The sequence below is a fragment of the Amblyraja radiata genome, chromosome 4, assembly GCF_010909765.2.
Source record: "Amblyraja radiata isolate CabotCenter1 chromosome 4, sAmbRad1.1.pri, whole genome shotgun sequence".
Classification (NCBI taxonomy): Eukaryota; Metazoa; Chordata; class Chondrichthyes; order Rajiformes; family Rajidae; genus Amblyraja; species Amblyraja radiata.
In genome coordinates, this window is record NC_045959.1 from 66662788 (window position 1) to 66678734 (window position 15947).

The 15947-nt window shown below is 42.1% G+C and overlaps 1 protein-coding gene across 2 annotated transcripts in view; it reads right to left on the minus strand.

Annotated features, from left to right (window-relative positions):
* The window catches only part of ccdc178 (coiled-coil domain containing 178), a 266960-nt gene that overhangs the window by 128183 nt on the left and 122830 nt on the right, over positions 1 to 15947 (minus strand). The window lies entirely within an intron of this gene.

A 15947-nucleotide genomic window follows, 5' to 3' on the forward strand; every position in this document is an offset into this window, starting at 1 on the left:
TATACATAAGTTTCACTGAAGCTGCAACAACTGGAGCGAACATCTTTGCAAGGATCCAAAACAATGCCATACACCAAACACAGCACTGTCCAAAAATGAGGAATTTCATTGATTTTAATGGGTGGAATAATCATGAATTTGTGAATTGGGTAGTTTGACCTGGTTCTATGTTTGGCTGACCTCTATTGTGCTAAACTTTGCAGTCAATTCACTGGTCTGTAATTCATGTGAAGCTTTGATATTTAAAACCTTGGATGTTTAAAAACATAATCTTTGTTCCTGTTTTATACGTGTGTGTGTGTGTGTGTGTGTGTGTGTGTGTGTGTGTGTGTGTGTGTGTGTGTGTGTGTGTGTGTGTGTGTGTGTGTGTGTGTGTGTGTGTGTGTGTGTGTGTGTTTCCAGCGGCGGAAGTCCGTAGGAACTGGAGGACGGAGATGTGTGGTGCGTCTGTCACCGTTACCGTTGGAAACCAGCACCAATGCGTCGCTAATGTTTTCAACGATGATGAATGAATGACTTGTGAGTATGTGTGTATATATACACACAATGAACTTCTTTCTTTCTCGTTTATTATATTGTTTACAGTATACTATGTTTACATATTTTGTTGTGCTGCAGGAAGTGAGAATTTCATTGTTGTAACTGGGACATATGACAATAAAACACTCTTGAATCTTGACTAATGAGGTTGGGATTGGTGCAGAGGGCTGTGCGTGAGGGGCGTGGAGAACTCAAGGCAAGTGATGTCGCATCAGCAGTTAGAAATGAAAAGGTCGAGAGAGGGTAAAAGGCTGAGAGGACGAAGAGTTTTGAAGGCAGGAGAAAGAGTCGTCAATGAAGGGTGAGGACCCCTTGTCAAAGAAATAGGTATGGAGGCAGATACGACAGAAAAAGAGTTCCACGTCATGGTGGGCTCAGAACTCATGCAAGTATGGGCACAGTAGCACAAAGTTGAGGCCTCCATTGGGAACAGACCTCTCAGCATCAGTCCAACCAAACTATTATATAATGCCACCTCCTCTACCAACACCATTACCACAACTATCACAATTACTAGTCTGTAGGAAAACTAATTAGTCCTTCATGAAAAGTAATAGGGTTGACTGCCTGATCTGATTCTGTCAAGAAAACAGAAACCGGTCAATCCTATTGAACTCTTTAACTATTACATCAATTAATCCTTTGATATTGGAGTTTGTTGCAGTTTACTCCTCAATCACACAACAGAATTGGAGATATAATCAGATATTAAACTTGATTTAGATCTAATTCCACCAGGTAAAAAACCAATTGTGTTTGTTGCAATCACTAGCAGAGCAAAATGTTGATTCTTTTTTCTTAAAACTGCTTAAACAAATCTCTGTGCAAAAAATCCCTTCCATTCACAATGTAGATGATCACCTCTTAATGACTGCTATGTTGTAAAACCATTTAACAGCTTGTGGATAGAAGAATTTACAAAACAAGTTAATAGCTTCCAACTTAATGAACAGATTGGGAAATAACCAATTTAAAGAAATACTAGAAGATATCCTATGATGTAGCTGATGGGTAACCAAATAAAAATGCATGCCACTTCTGATGCATACCACAATCCTGCTGCAGTCCAAATGCAACAGTACAGCTAATGTATTGCAGCAATTTATCATGGGCAAGTCATGACATTTAAAAATTACTTCATCCTCTTAGAATCAAAGCATCATTAACGGATTTGGAAAATGTGGGTGGGATCAGATGGGAAATCAAGGTATTAGGTGGAGAGTGGGAAATACTTGAAAGTAATTGGTAGCAGCTGCAGCAACATTAATCTACTGCTGTTACAGCTGTGAGAGGACAAGATCGATGAAAATGTAACACATATTGAAGAAACTTGAGGAAATTAAATCTGGATGTCCTATAATAGGTTAATGACTAGATTAAAAAAAAAGTTTTAAAGATACAGTATGGAAAGCCTAACCAGCCCACTGGGACCACGCCGACCATTGATTTCAGGTTCACACAAATGGGCCTGTCCCACTTAGGCGATTTTTCAGGAGACTGCCGGCGACGGTCAAGTCGCAGCAGGTCGCAGAAAAACCTGGAACGGCGATTGGAACGGCGACTGTCAGAGTGGAACACACAACACACACATCGCTTTCTTCACCAGCCAGTTATGCAGGCGGAGGACAGGGCAAGCGGGGAGAGCGCTGTCTGAGTGAAATTCACACGGTGCAAAGCCAATGTGATACAAACACACACCACGATGAACAGGAAGGTTGGCGCTGTAATTAAGACAATGAAAGCACAGTGTGCGGGAAGGGTCACTTAAGTCCTTTAAAAGAGGGGGGGAGAAGGGGGAGACGGAGTGGGGAGAAGGAGTGGAGACAATGTTTAAGAAGCCAGAGATACACGGTTGTGATGCTCGGCGGACATTAACATTACCGGTCGGTTATCCTTGGTTCTGAAAACTACTTATTACGTTTTTTTATCCCAACGAACCAATAAAATTCACCGGTCAGCGCCGGCGACAACCTACGAGAACCTACGACCTCCTGGCGACACACAACCACTGCACTTACGGCACGAGAATTCTTGCTACTCTCCATGGCGGCTTCATTCTGGTCGCCATTAATTTTTCAACATGTTGAAAAATTTACGGCAACCAGAATGAAGCGGCGACTAGTTCCAAGAATGCGGGAACTACTCACGACCATGAAGGCAATTCCCCGGCAACCACCCACGAAAATGTGGAGACCGCATAGTCTCCTGTAGTCGCCTAAAAAGTCGCCTAAGTGGGACAGGCCCATAATTGTATGTTATTCCACTTTCTCACCCATTTCCCACACACTTGGGATTTACAGAGGACAATTAACGTACAAAGCCATACATCTTAGCAATGTGGAAGGAAGCCTGAGCACTCAGAGGAAACCCACACATCCGCAGGGAAAACATGTATACTCCACACAGACAGCACCCGAGGTCAGGATCAAACTCAGGTCTCTGGCACTGTGAGGCAGCATCTGCACCACTGTGCTGCTCTATTTTGCAATTTACAGCCAGAGACGAGCTAAAAGTATAATATGAACGTGGAAATATGAGGTTGTGATAATATTCAATGATACTTTATTGTCACATGTACCTATAGGTACAGTAAAATTATTTGTTTTTCACTTTATTTCACTTACACAACATAATGATTTAAGGCTGGCGAAGGCTGTTTGGCCACTTGAGTCTGCTCCACGCTTTAGTAAGATCATGGCTGATCTTTTATTTCAACACCACTTCCCAACACTAACCCCTTGTGCATTAATCTAGCAACCTCTATCTTGAATATACGTCATTAGATCAGCCACATAATTCCCTCCTTCCGCTGACCTTTACCTTCACAGTGACAGAGAAATTAGAAGTAAGAATGGGATTTGATAGTGGAGAAAGATAGCTGTCACCCTCTAATCTTTGGAGCATCAGATCTTCGGAGACTTAAAAAAAAAAGATACTGCTTGAGTATCACTTGCATGCATTAGGAGGAGGCGAGTTAGTCCCCCATCTTGAAAGCTGAATTGGTGGAGCAAAGCAAGCGTAGGATAGGGCAACTGAGGTTAAGAAACAGAAAAATAGGTGCAGGAGCAGGCTATTTGGCCCTTCGAGCCAGCACCGCCATTCAAGATGATCATGGCGGATCGTTGAAAATCAGTACCCCGTTCCTGCTTTTTCACCCATATCCCTCGATTCCTTTAGCCCTCAGAGCTAAATCTAACTCTCTCTTGAAAACATCCAGTGAATTGGCCTCCAATGCCTTCTGTGGCAGAGAATTCCACTGATTCACAACTCTCTGGGTGAAAAAGTTTTTCCTCATCTCAGATTCAGATTCAGATTCAGATTCAGATTTAGATTCAATTTTAATTGTCATTGTCAGTGTACAGTACAGAGACAACGAAATGCATTTAGCATCTCCCTGGAAGAACCCTGGAAATGCATTTAGCATCTCAGTCCTAAATGGCCTCCCTTATTCTTAAACTGTGACCCCCTGGTTCCAGACTCTCCCAACTAAGGGGACATTTTTCCTGCATCTAGCCTGTCCAAACCTTTAAGAATGTTATATGTTTCTATAAACATAGAACATATGTTGCTGCTGATTAAGAAGCAGCATTCGCTGCTTTAATATTGAAAGGTAGAGGGTAGACGTGGGTTCATTTGGATGAGGAATAGTTTTGGGATGGGAAAAGAAAATGGCAAAGCAGAATGCTGATGTAATGGAAAGAGATAAGGGGAGAAAAATCTGACCTGAGAAGGGAAAGATATGGCTAGGTGGAAGAGGGGAGAGAAAGGAAACCCAAGGAAAATTAAATGCATTAAAGTGTTTGGGATGTAATGACAATCTGAATGTTTTTAGTAGGCCTTATTAAATGTATTTTATTGATTAAAAAGAGTTATTTTGATTATTAGAAGGCAGACGATATGTTATAAGAATGATTCTAATTTCAAAACTTCTGTGCTAGGTTGAAATCAATAAGTATGGACAAAATTCCCAGAATGCTGGATGCAAATTTATCAAATCAAGACACTTGAGTATGTTAATACTTATTGAGTTGAGAAAACCCTACATCTTCTCCTTCTCCTTATGTCTAAACCTACTCCTTATGTCTTGTAGCTTGTGAATAGACTCTTGGAAGTAAAGAAATGAAACACTTATAGAATCCAATCCTTTCACCTGCTTAAAGTGTTGTCTGTGATTGCTCCATTTAAAGTTCTCTAATTGATGTAAATGTTAGGGGTTTCTGTACTGGTAATTTCAAGTCACGGGAAAATAGTTAGCTTGCCTTTTATTGAAGATGTTCATTGTTTCACAATTGTAAATCAAAGTACTTTACTATTCAAAATACATGCCTGAATGAAGACCAGGATGTGCTGCATGCAGGCTTCATTCTCTGAGGTGTTGGAGTTGGAAAAATATTTTCTTCACATAAAGTTCAATATTATCAGTCACACTCTGAATGCCCAACCAGAAAAGGGATCCCAATGTTGCCTCTGCCCCTCCCAGCCCCCTCCTAACCTATCTTCTCCCCTCCCTGCTCCTCTGCAACCTGCTCCCCAATGCTGATTAAGAGTAAACTTGCAAATTTAGAAACGGGCAACGACAATTCTAACATCCACTCTACCCACTGCAAGATGCTTAGGCCCAGGCAACAGAAACATTGCTTCAGAACATCAATATTTGGCTCTCAGGGTACATCTAGCTACATGGTTCTTAATAAAGTAAATTAAAGAATTGCAGGTGCAAAGAATCTGAAATAAGAGAGAAATAGGGTTAACATCTCAGGTCAAAACAAAGACACTTCTTCAATGATAAACGATTTTCAATTTAAATTGTTAACTCTTCTTTCCACAGATGTTTCCCGAACTGGTGTGCTTTTCAAGCTCATGTTCTCAGATCTGGAATCAAATGTCAAACTCACACAAGGAATCAGCTATTCAGTGTACTTTTAAATGAGTCAAGTGTTCTATTTTGCACTGATTAGCTGTATAGTTAGGTAATAACACCTTTGCAGGTCCTGAAAATCTTTAGAATTTATAATGATGAATTTAAGGAGATTTGAATGGAGCCAATTTATCCCCAAGAACAGAACCTCGATTACTTCTCCAATGTAAGTATACTACAATAGAAATGCTGGTGATGATTCAGATTTCCTCCCAAAATGATTTGGAGGCATATAAATTGATAGCAGTGGTGCTGATCTGCCCCTTCTTTGCACATATGGTTCATGAGGATTAATTTATTCTTTAAAGGTATTCTGTTGAATCTGTGGAATTCTCTAACCCAAAGATCTGCAAATTTGGAGTCATTAAATATGGCAGAGATAGATTATCGGAATTTGAGGGAATCAAGGAATACAGGAAATAAAGTGAAGTTGAGGCCGAGGATAAAATCCGTTGATATTATGGAACAATGAAGCAGCCGTGAGGGATATTTTTTATGTTCATATGTTCAATCCCTTAAAGACTCTCAAATTCTAGTGTTGCAAAAGATACACTAGAGCACTACAGCACTGCCAACTGTGGAACTAGAATGCTGAGAAGAAAAAAATATATAAAAATGATTGTAAAAAAACCCACTTTGTTTACTATTCACATGAAGCAGTAGCTGACAAGATATGATACCCATAACATTACAAACTCGTGGCATGTCATCACTTCCAGGATAATACTACGGCCCCACTTGTTAATACACAAATTTTATGTGCCTCAATAATGTGACTTTTATTTCAACAGTCATTATGGCAAATTTTTAATATTAGCCAGTAATTAATATTGAATAATAGTCTACAAATATCTGTATCTTTAACATTTTTAATAATTTGATTAATAACGAAAGGTTGAAAGTAAATTAAACTTGTTTTAACTTGACATTCAACAGCATGGCAACAATAATTTCAATTGAATTAAGTTATGTAATTTGAAAAGTGATATGCCCTTTACTTTGAACACCAGCAATAATAAGCACAGTTATTGCCATCAAAAAGTGCTTTCTGTATTTCGCAGATTTCTTCAATTTTGCATAACATAACTGCATTCATATAATGCAGTCAAGATATCTATTGTACCATAATCTGTTATATAACCATCCGCATAAAAAGTGAGCACAATTCTTCACAAGTATAAGACTCTAGCATTAGCATCCTCTGGCTGTAGAATTGTTCACTTTCAAATCTTTTGCACTTCAATAACCCATTTAAAGTTGTTGCTCAGAGATATCTGGTGGATTGAGCTTCACTGCCTCTTCATCTTTTGAACTAATGTATTCTTGATCACCGTTTAATGAAACTATATACCACATGGAGTTTCCACATTAGATAAGCAATGTGACTCTCTCATCAAGCAAGTAGCTGTGGCTGTTGGTAATCTTTCAGATTCAGAGTTTGAGACTAGCAGGCTTCTTGATTTAAATAAACCCTTTTTAACTATAAAAAATTGACATGACAGTATTACCAAAAATATTTTGTATTTTTATGTTGGTAAGTATTCTAGTTGCCATGAGAAAGCAAAACATGCATTGAAAATATAAAACATTAACTGGTCACTGAGGGGATCCAATTTACAGCCTGTGGAGACAACTCACATGGCTCACTGACACTGGCATTATCAGGTTTGTGGAGGGCACTCACCACAGCTAAATGCCATAAGGCAACAGAGATTTTCTACTGATGCAAATAAAGATATTTATTCCTCAACCACAGTTTAATATTGTCCCTGTTTACAGCTTATATGTATCTATGGACACAGTCTATGCCCAGAAACAGAGAAATACATGTATTACCTCACAAAAGAATGAAATTACTAACCCTTTAAAAGCTAAAACATTATTGTATATTCGCACAAATGCAGGGAATTATCAAAATTGCATTAAATGCTGCGATAGTGGACTAATTTCATGAATTAACTCAGTTCTATAGCAATAGGAAATATAATGACTGCTATCATATTACAAAATTGAATTTGACTGGAAGTCCTCAAATCTTAACAGTGATTGAAAGTTACACTCCAGCTTTCTTTAAATAGTGTGCTTCACTAGTTTAGCCCGATTCTTTTGAAGAAGAAGAAAAAAGACTGTCATGCACTATTCAAGCATGTTTCTTTATGAATCAATTATGGCTCGTCCATATACACATATATATATATATATATATATATATAGATGGTTGAGCTTATATATATATACTCAACCATCTGCTTTTTCTGGGAACAATAAAATGTGAAAATAATACTAGAAGGATTGACGAAATGGATGAATAAAGAAATACAATTGTATACAGAGAGATAGATATTTTCTAGAGTTTTCTAAATATTCTTCCCATAAATTTACTGTATTTTTGCATTAGATGGGAAATGAAACTATTTCTTTCCAAATTCCATTGGAAATTGACCTGTATAATCTCCTAATCACACACATAATGGTGCAGGAATTAAATCACGTTACACAAATGTCAGTGAGTGCATTTGGGCATATCATAGTCAACATTTTCCCAAGATCTATTCTTTATGAATACTACTTCCACCTGAGAATTTTATCACTTGTCGAAAATGAGCAAAGGACAAGGGGTGACTATTGACAACCTAGAACTGTAAATGGGTAATCCTATTCTATTCAATTGGACATATATACGAATGGAAGGGTTTGGAGGACCATGGGCCCAATGCAAGCAAATTGGACTAGCTCAATATGCCAATTTGGCAGCATAGACATGGTGGGCCGATGGGCCTGATCCTCATGATACTACTCTTTATAGCTAATTATTATTGGTCAATAACAAGTTAGCAACAGAGGTAAATTATAAAACAAACCCAATACTGAACAATTCTTCCAATTTAGTGAGTGAATTTATCATCCACTACATTGACCAGATCAAGTTCAAGTTCATTTCCTAGATTAGGGGTAAACCAATTCCTCTGGGGTAGCAGAAGGTGCTTCTGCCTCTACCTTCACTGCTACTGGATCAACAAAGAGAAAAATAACTCAGTTATCTGCTCCAGATCTCTGATCTGTGATCCACAGAGAAAAAATACTTGAGTGTGAGGAACATTTGCTCAACTGTGATATTCAATGAATAGCCTCCCCATTCTCTTTCTCTCTCTTTCTCTTTCATCTCTATGGTCACAAGAAGGAGGGTGCTGGAACAGTTTAATCCTTCAGGGAAGCAGCAGAGCAGGAAATGGGAAAAAAGGTTGTTGTTTTATATATATAAATATATATATATATATATATATATATATATATATATATATATATTAACAAGAGTCCGCATTTCTCTCCAAATTGAACATTTATTTTATTATATTAATAAACAAATAAAGGTAAATTGCTGCGGAGTTTTGCAATTGCGTAGAATTATACATAATTTACAAAACAGAAACAAATAATTTGGCCACATCGATCTGTCCCTTCGCTTATGCTCCCCAGCTCAGGCTTCTCGTTCAATACCATTTCATTGATAGTTAAATAACTCAGGTTTCATGGGACACAAAACTAGTTAATGCCATCTCACATCTGTGGGAATGATTTATTATTTGTTCATCACTTTCAGTTTTGAGAATAAGTAGCACATTTCTACATGATGAGTGGGTAGCATCAGTTAAAGGTAGCCAGCACTTTGAAGGAAGGTGTATGTTGAAGGAAGGTGTATGTAAGTAAGTCATTAAGCTGGAAAAAGTGCAGAGCAGATTTACAGGGATGTTGCCAGGACTTGAGCAGCTGAGCTATGAGAGGTTGGCACACTAGTACTTTATTCCTTGAAGTGCAGGAGGCCGGAGGGTGATCTTACAGATGTGCATAACCATCATGCGGAGAAAAGATAGGGGGAAGGCCGAATCTTTTACCCAGGGTAGAGGAATCAAGAACCTGAGGACATAGGTTTAAGGGGAGAGAGGCAAGATTTAATACGAACCCGAGGGGCAACATTTTCACTCGAGGGTTGGGCATATGGAACAAACTGCCAGAGAAATTAGTTGAGGCAGATACTATAACAGTATTTCAAAGACGTTTGGATAGGTACATGGTTAGTAAAGGTTTCGAGGGATGTGGGCCAAATGCAGGCAAATGGGACTAGCTTAGATGGGGCATTGGTTAGCATGGATGAGTTGGGTCGAAGGGCCTGTTTCTGTGTTCGAAGACTCAAAATCCAATATGCGAGGAAATGGGCACCAAACATTTTCAGACTCGATAATATGGGTCATGAGGCGACAGAGAGATACACCCTATCCTTGAGGAACCAGAATGCCCACAGGCTTTAGGACCAATAGCCTTGGAGGTAAACAGCAGCACTGCAACCCACAAGGATTGGCTGCAATTCCTCAAACAGAGATGTGAGTGCCAATGTATGTGTCATCAAATGCCAAATCCCACAGAAACATTTCAAATCTCAGACGTTCCTCAGTTCACCACATTGTTCTGACGATCAATCCTTATTAATCAGAGCTCATTTTTAACTTTCATAACCTCTAACAAATTACCTGTCAAAGCAGGGCCGGCCTTAGGAGGTGTGGGGCCCAATTGGGAAATTTTTTTGTGGACATATATAAATAAATAATTATGATTGAGTCACGTGTCGTGAGTAACATGACAATTTGGGGCAGAGTTCCTTTCACAGTGTGTGGGGAGTCTAGCCAGGGGTAAAGTTGCGAGGTGGGAAGGAGCGTTGAGAAGGAGGTGGTCGGGTTCATGCCAGTAACACTCACTCACCGCTGCCGCGGCGCTACGAGCGGCCTCCATCACCGGACAGCGGAACCGACTGCCATCTCAGCGCCTTCTGACGGCCCGCTCACCTCTGGCAGTGCTCTCCGTCTAAACTGTGACGGGACCAGCTCAAGAGCAAAGATCATAGAGCGGAGCGGGTCAGCAGGTGATGGATAACATCACAGCGGGCGGTGGAGCTTACTCCTGTGTCAGCGCGAACAAGGGATCAATTGAGGTTATGCGCAGCGACTCTGGAGAAAAGACCCTTCTTTAGACTGAACTGAACTCTCGTCGGTGAGAGTATTTGTGATTGTCTGAAGAAGGGTCTCGACCAGAAACGCAACCCTCTCCCCAGAGCCCATGCCCGTCCCGCTGAGCCACCACAGACAGGGAGTTGAAGGTAGACACAGGGGGGGGTCCACAACTTCAGAGCCAAACAAAAAACACAGAGTGCTGGAGGAACTCAGCGGGCCAGGCAGCACCCGCGGAGGAAATAGCCAACGTTTCGGGCCGGGTCTAAAGAAAGGTTTCGACCCGAAACCTTGCATATTTCCTTCGCTCCATAGAGTGGGGGGCGGGGGGGGGGAGGGGGATGCAGGGAATCAGATAGACTGTGCAATGAGGGAGGAGTCATCTTGGGGAACGGCTGCTAACCAGCAGCCGTCCGTTTCATTCGCTTTTTTAAAGTTTTTAGTTAGTCCTGTGTCTCGTCCGTTTGGAGAAATGGACTTTTAAATGTGGGGGGTAGGGGGCAATTTTGTTTCTAGGTCCCTACCTGGTCGGTGAGGCAGCTTTTTCTCCGGGCTGCCCGTCGACCCGTCCTCGCGGCCTACCAGCGGGCTTGGAGCGCCGTTTCCTGGCGGGGACCGCCCAGCACCTCGACCTCGGTGGCGGCACAGCGCTGGAGCGCTATCGTGGAGCGGAGCGGGCGATGCCTTGCCTGGGTCGCCGCGCTGGAGCTCCGGTGAGCTGAGACCGCCGAGTTCAACACCTCCGGGCTGCGGGTCTGCGGAGCGGAGCGGGCGGCGCCGATTTCAACATCGGGAGCCTGGGAGCTTCAAACCGGCGCAGCCTTGTCGGCTTCGGAAGCCGCGGTCCCCAGTCAGGAAGCGGCTGTTCCAGGTGGCCCAGCCGCTGAGTGGACTCTCCCGACGCTGGGGCAACACCACCCGGTGAGAACGGCCAGGAACATCGGGCCTCCGTAGAGGCAACTGCGGTGGCCTCAATAGGCCTGACTTTGGGTGAACTTGGGGTTGGGGACTGGACATTGTGCCTTCCCCCACAGTGGTATCCATTGTGGGGGGATGATTTTTTGTCTGTACGTAATCCTGTTAGTCTTTGTCCAAGATGGCTGCCGTGAAGAGAGAGTGGACGCTGGCGCGCTTTAGCTGCCGCTGCTCTCTCTTCACATTGTGTTTTTGATTTTTTGTTTTTGGACTGAATTCTGTTTTTAATTTGTGTTTCTGTGACGTCTTTATTATTTATTTTATTCTGATTATATGTTTTTTATTCCTGTTAATCTTTGTAAGGTGTCCTTGAGATGTCTGAAAGGCGCCCAAAAATAAAATTTATTATTATTATTATTAATGACAGGGGGGGATCCCAGTGTGAGAGTGAGTCACAGCGTTCCCACATCCCTCTTCTCAACCAAGCAAGGCACACTCCTCTCTCCCCTCCGCCCTCTCTCCCCATCCTTCCCTCATCCTCCCCCCCCCCCCTCTCTAAAGAAGGAGGCAAGGGGAGGGGAGGGGGAGGGAGATCTAAAGGGTAACTGGTTTTGGTCTCCAATCACCTCACAAAGGGTAGCCAACAGTGGTGTTGATGCAGAAGGGAGAACTCTCTCTCTCTCTTACAGCGACAAAGAAAATAGGCGCAGAAACCACGAGAAAAAGAGAGAGCGATAAAGAGACCGGAGGGAGGAGAGAGAAAGAGAGAGAGAGAGATGGAGGAGAGGAGAGGAAGAGAGACGAGAGGAGAGAGAGAGAGAGAGAGCGAGAGAGAGAGAGAGAGAGAGAGAGAGAGAGAGAGACAGAAGTCAAGACGACAGAACTACATACAGAAAGCCTATAACTCCTACTTTCTCTTTCTCTTTCTCTTTCTCTTTCTCTTTCTCTTTCTCTTTCTCTTTCTCTTTCTCTTTCTCTTTCTCTCTCTCTCTCTCTCTCTCTCTCTACAAGATAGATTTATTCATCACATGTGCCAGATGGCACAGTGAAATGAAATTCCCATACAGCCATACAATAAAAAAAAGGACACAACACACTATAGGGTTTGACATAAAACATCCCCACACAGCAGAATCAGAGTTTCCCACTGTGTGGGAAGGCACCAAAGTCAGTCTCTTCCTCCATTGTTCCCCGTGGTCAGGGCCTCCCCGTGCCCTCCGCAGTTGCCGCTACGGGCGGCCCGATGTCCAGGACCGCTCGCTGGGGTGTTGTAAGACCGACGTCGGCGCTGCGGGACGTCCTCAGCGGCGTGGACACCAGAGTCGGCCCCCTCCTACCGGAGTCTCCAATATCCCCCTCTCTCTCTCCCCTCTCTCTCTCCCCCCTTCCTCTCTCTTCTCGCGCCAATTCTCTCTCTCCCTCTTCCTCTCCCCCCCACTCCTCTCCCCCCAGCCACTTTTATATCGACAGTTCACTCCACGAGTGTGTGTGTGAGAGCCGAGCAGTGTTTCTCATTCTGACTCTGCTCCGTGAGCTGCTCGTATTGATAGTAATCGTATCCACCTCTTAACTGAAAACGAGTGGTTTGCAAACTGAAACCCCCCCCTCTGTCTCCCCCCCACACACACACACACAGAGAAACACACGCAGACACACAAGCAGATAGAGAGAGACCACACACACACACACACAGCCACAGAGACACAGAAACACAGACACACACAGCCACAGAGACACACACAGAAACACAGAGACATACACAGACACAGAGTCACACACATACACAGACAGACACCGATGTTAACACAGATTCAAACCTCCAACCAAGTCTGCTGTTGTACGGCACCGAACGAGTTAACACAACCCCCCCCCCCCCCACTGCACCCGCTGAGTTTCTCCAGCTCTGCACCCGCTGAGTTTCTCCAGCTTTTTTGTGTACCCCCCCCCCCCCCCCACTCACACACGGCCCGCCTGCCCGCTCCCGGCATTTAGCGTTGAATACTCACGGCTGAGTTCGCTGCGGTGCTGGGGCTTGCTGCCCTGTAGACTCCCACCCCCCCCCCCCCCCCGGGTCAGCTCCGGCGGCAGCGAGTGACACAATATAACACATTTACTGAGGAATGCATTGTTTAACTACTTGCTAACTACTGCCTGTTTACAAATGTTATAGCAGCAGTTAACACATCGTTTGTTATCCATGTTCGTTTTGTAAAAAATTCCATATGGCTATTGATTTTTAAAAAATCTTTATTTAACATAGCAAATTTGTATCTCCATATGAAAAAGGAAAATTAACGCGGGGCCCCCATTGGGCGCGGGGCCCAATTTGGAAAAATCGGTCCAATCGGCCTAGGGCCGGCCCTGTCAAAGAAGGGATAAGTACCTTTTGTAGCTTTGTCGGCACCTTTGGGGTGACTCTTTTGCATACGTTTTGTGCACAAACAAAGAATTCCACTGAACCTAGGTACATGGCAATAAAGTATCATCATCATCATCACCTCTCACTGCATTGCTAGACTTGCACCCTTATCTCATAATTTGAATGCTCCACTAGTTATTCATCCATAATAGCAATGTCATCAAATCACATTCTATGATTTTCAGTTTCCACGACTTATTTGCAATTTCAATAGATGGGATGACGTGTAACCAGAAACAACAACAAACTGCATGATCTAACACCCTCTAATTTTATTTATCATTGATGTACATTTTATTGAGGTATAATTAGGGAGGTTGCCTAAAAACATTGAAAATGTACTGTTATGCATAATCCAACTACTCACAACTCAACTCTTTCTCAGTTGTACTTTTTTCCTGTAGATTTCCCGACTTGATTATTGAAGCTTGCATACTTTATTTCTGCCTCCTCCATAAACCTCTCCCCAAACACAACTTTACCTGACTTATCCAAAAATCCAATCTAGCCAGGCAAACAGGAAGACAAATGGAGTTGTCAATGCAACTTACTATCACTCAAGTTCACACTTGCAGCACCTGTTGTTTTTTGACATACTGTATAAAATAATGGGTTTGGTGCCAATGACCGTAGCTTGACTTCTCCTGACGTAGGTGCTGTCGTAGTTTGTCGCCGGTTTTTCAGCGACCTGCTACGACTATCACAGTCACTGGCTGTTGCCTAAAAAATCACCAAGTGGGACAGGCCCATTACTTTAATAGGGTAAGCCAAGTATGTTAATAGGTATATAGAATGAGATCCTTAGAGTACTAGAGAGCCTGTTGGAAAGTCTACTTGAAAGTGGTAATGTACCTCCCTCACACATACTGAGACCCCCTAACACAATGCAACTTGTCTGTAGGTCTGTATCTGTTTCTGGGAAGAACCTGTCGATAAGGAAAAAGGCTTACTACATCTGCCACTTTGCCCAAAGTAGACATCTCTAATTGCTATAACAGAAAATAGTTTTAAGATTGCAGTAAAGGCAAGATTAAAATAACCTCTGATAATGGTGGCAAGAGGCTTTTCTTCCATGGGAATGTTTAACCCATATTCAGTCATTTAGTAGAGGATATGTATTACAGTATTTACCTCCAAAATACTGCCCATTCCCAACACTTCCAATGGATGAATAATCGGTGCCCACTAATATGAGCTTCATGACAAGTGTTTTCCTCCAATACAATAAACCAGGTAAGATGAAAAGAAAAACATATTATCAGTGTCTTATTCCAAAAACAAAAATGCAGGTGTAAAATTTGCTTGATTCAAAAAAGCGAATTGTTAAATACTACATTTTATGGCAACTGAGCAAATTAATCTATGAATAAATGAAATATTATTTAGACTTAAGTGCATGGCTTGTCCGATCCAATAATACTCGTTATTCCCAATCTAAATACAAGAGTTGGCCGATTCCCATTCAGATTGTTCATCTCCCGTAAACATCACCTTCAGTAACCAGAAACATGTTAAAATACAAACTACTCTGTTTTCCTGTGTGTTCATGTACAACATGATATGCTGCAATTTAACTGCTGCTATATTGCAAAAGGGTAGCTAACTGTCAGACACATAGATGTTAACTGTGGTTAAAAGAGGTGATTTCTGTTAAGCCTGAATAATCAAAATGATGGTAACTGTTTCCATAAACTAATAGCAAAGCAAGACAAAAAAGTTCGAAGAAGGCTCTCGACCCAAAACATCACATTTATCTTTTCTCCAGAGATGCTGTCTGACCCACTGATCTACTCCAGCTTTTTGTCTCTATCTTCTGAAAAAAACTGTTGTTACTACAAAATGATAACATCCACCAGGAGATCACCTATGTTCAGTTGACAATATGAACATATCATATGTATCACCACAGAGGATCAACACGGTTGGTTTATTTCCAAAAGACAGTACATCAGTGCATGGTAAGCTTGTTTGACAATGTTAAATGCCTCACTGTGGGCAAGTTACAAAGCTGCAACAGTAGAGACATATAAAGTGTCATCATAGAAAATTGAACATAGTTTTGGCCAGAATTTAAAAGAAAGAGATAATCCTAAAATAGATAATTAGCTGATCATCCTGTACCAGACATGCTGCCAGTGGCCCTTATCCACCCACA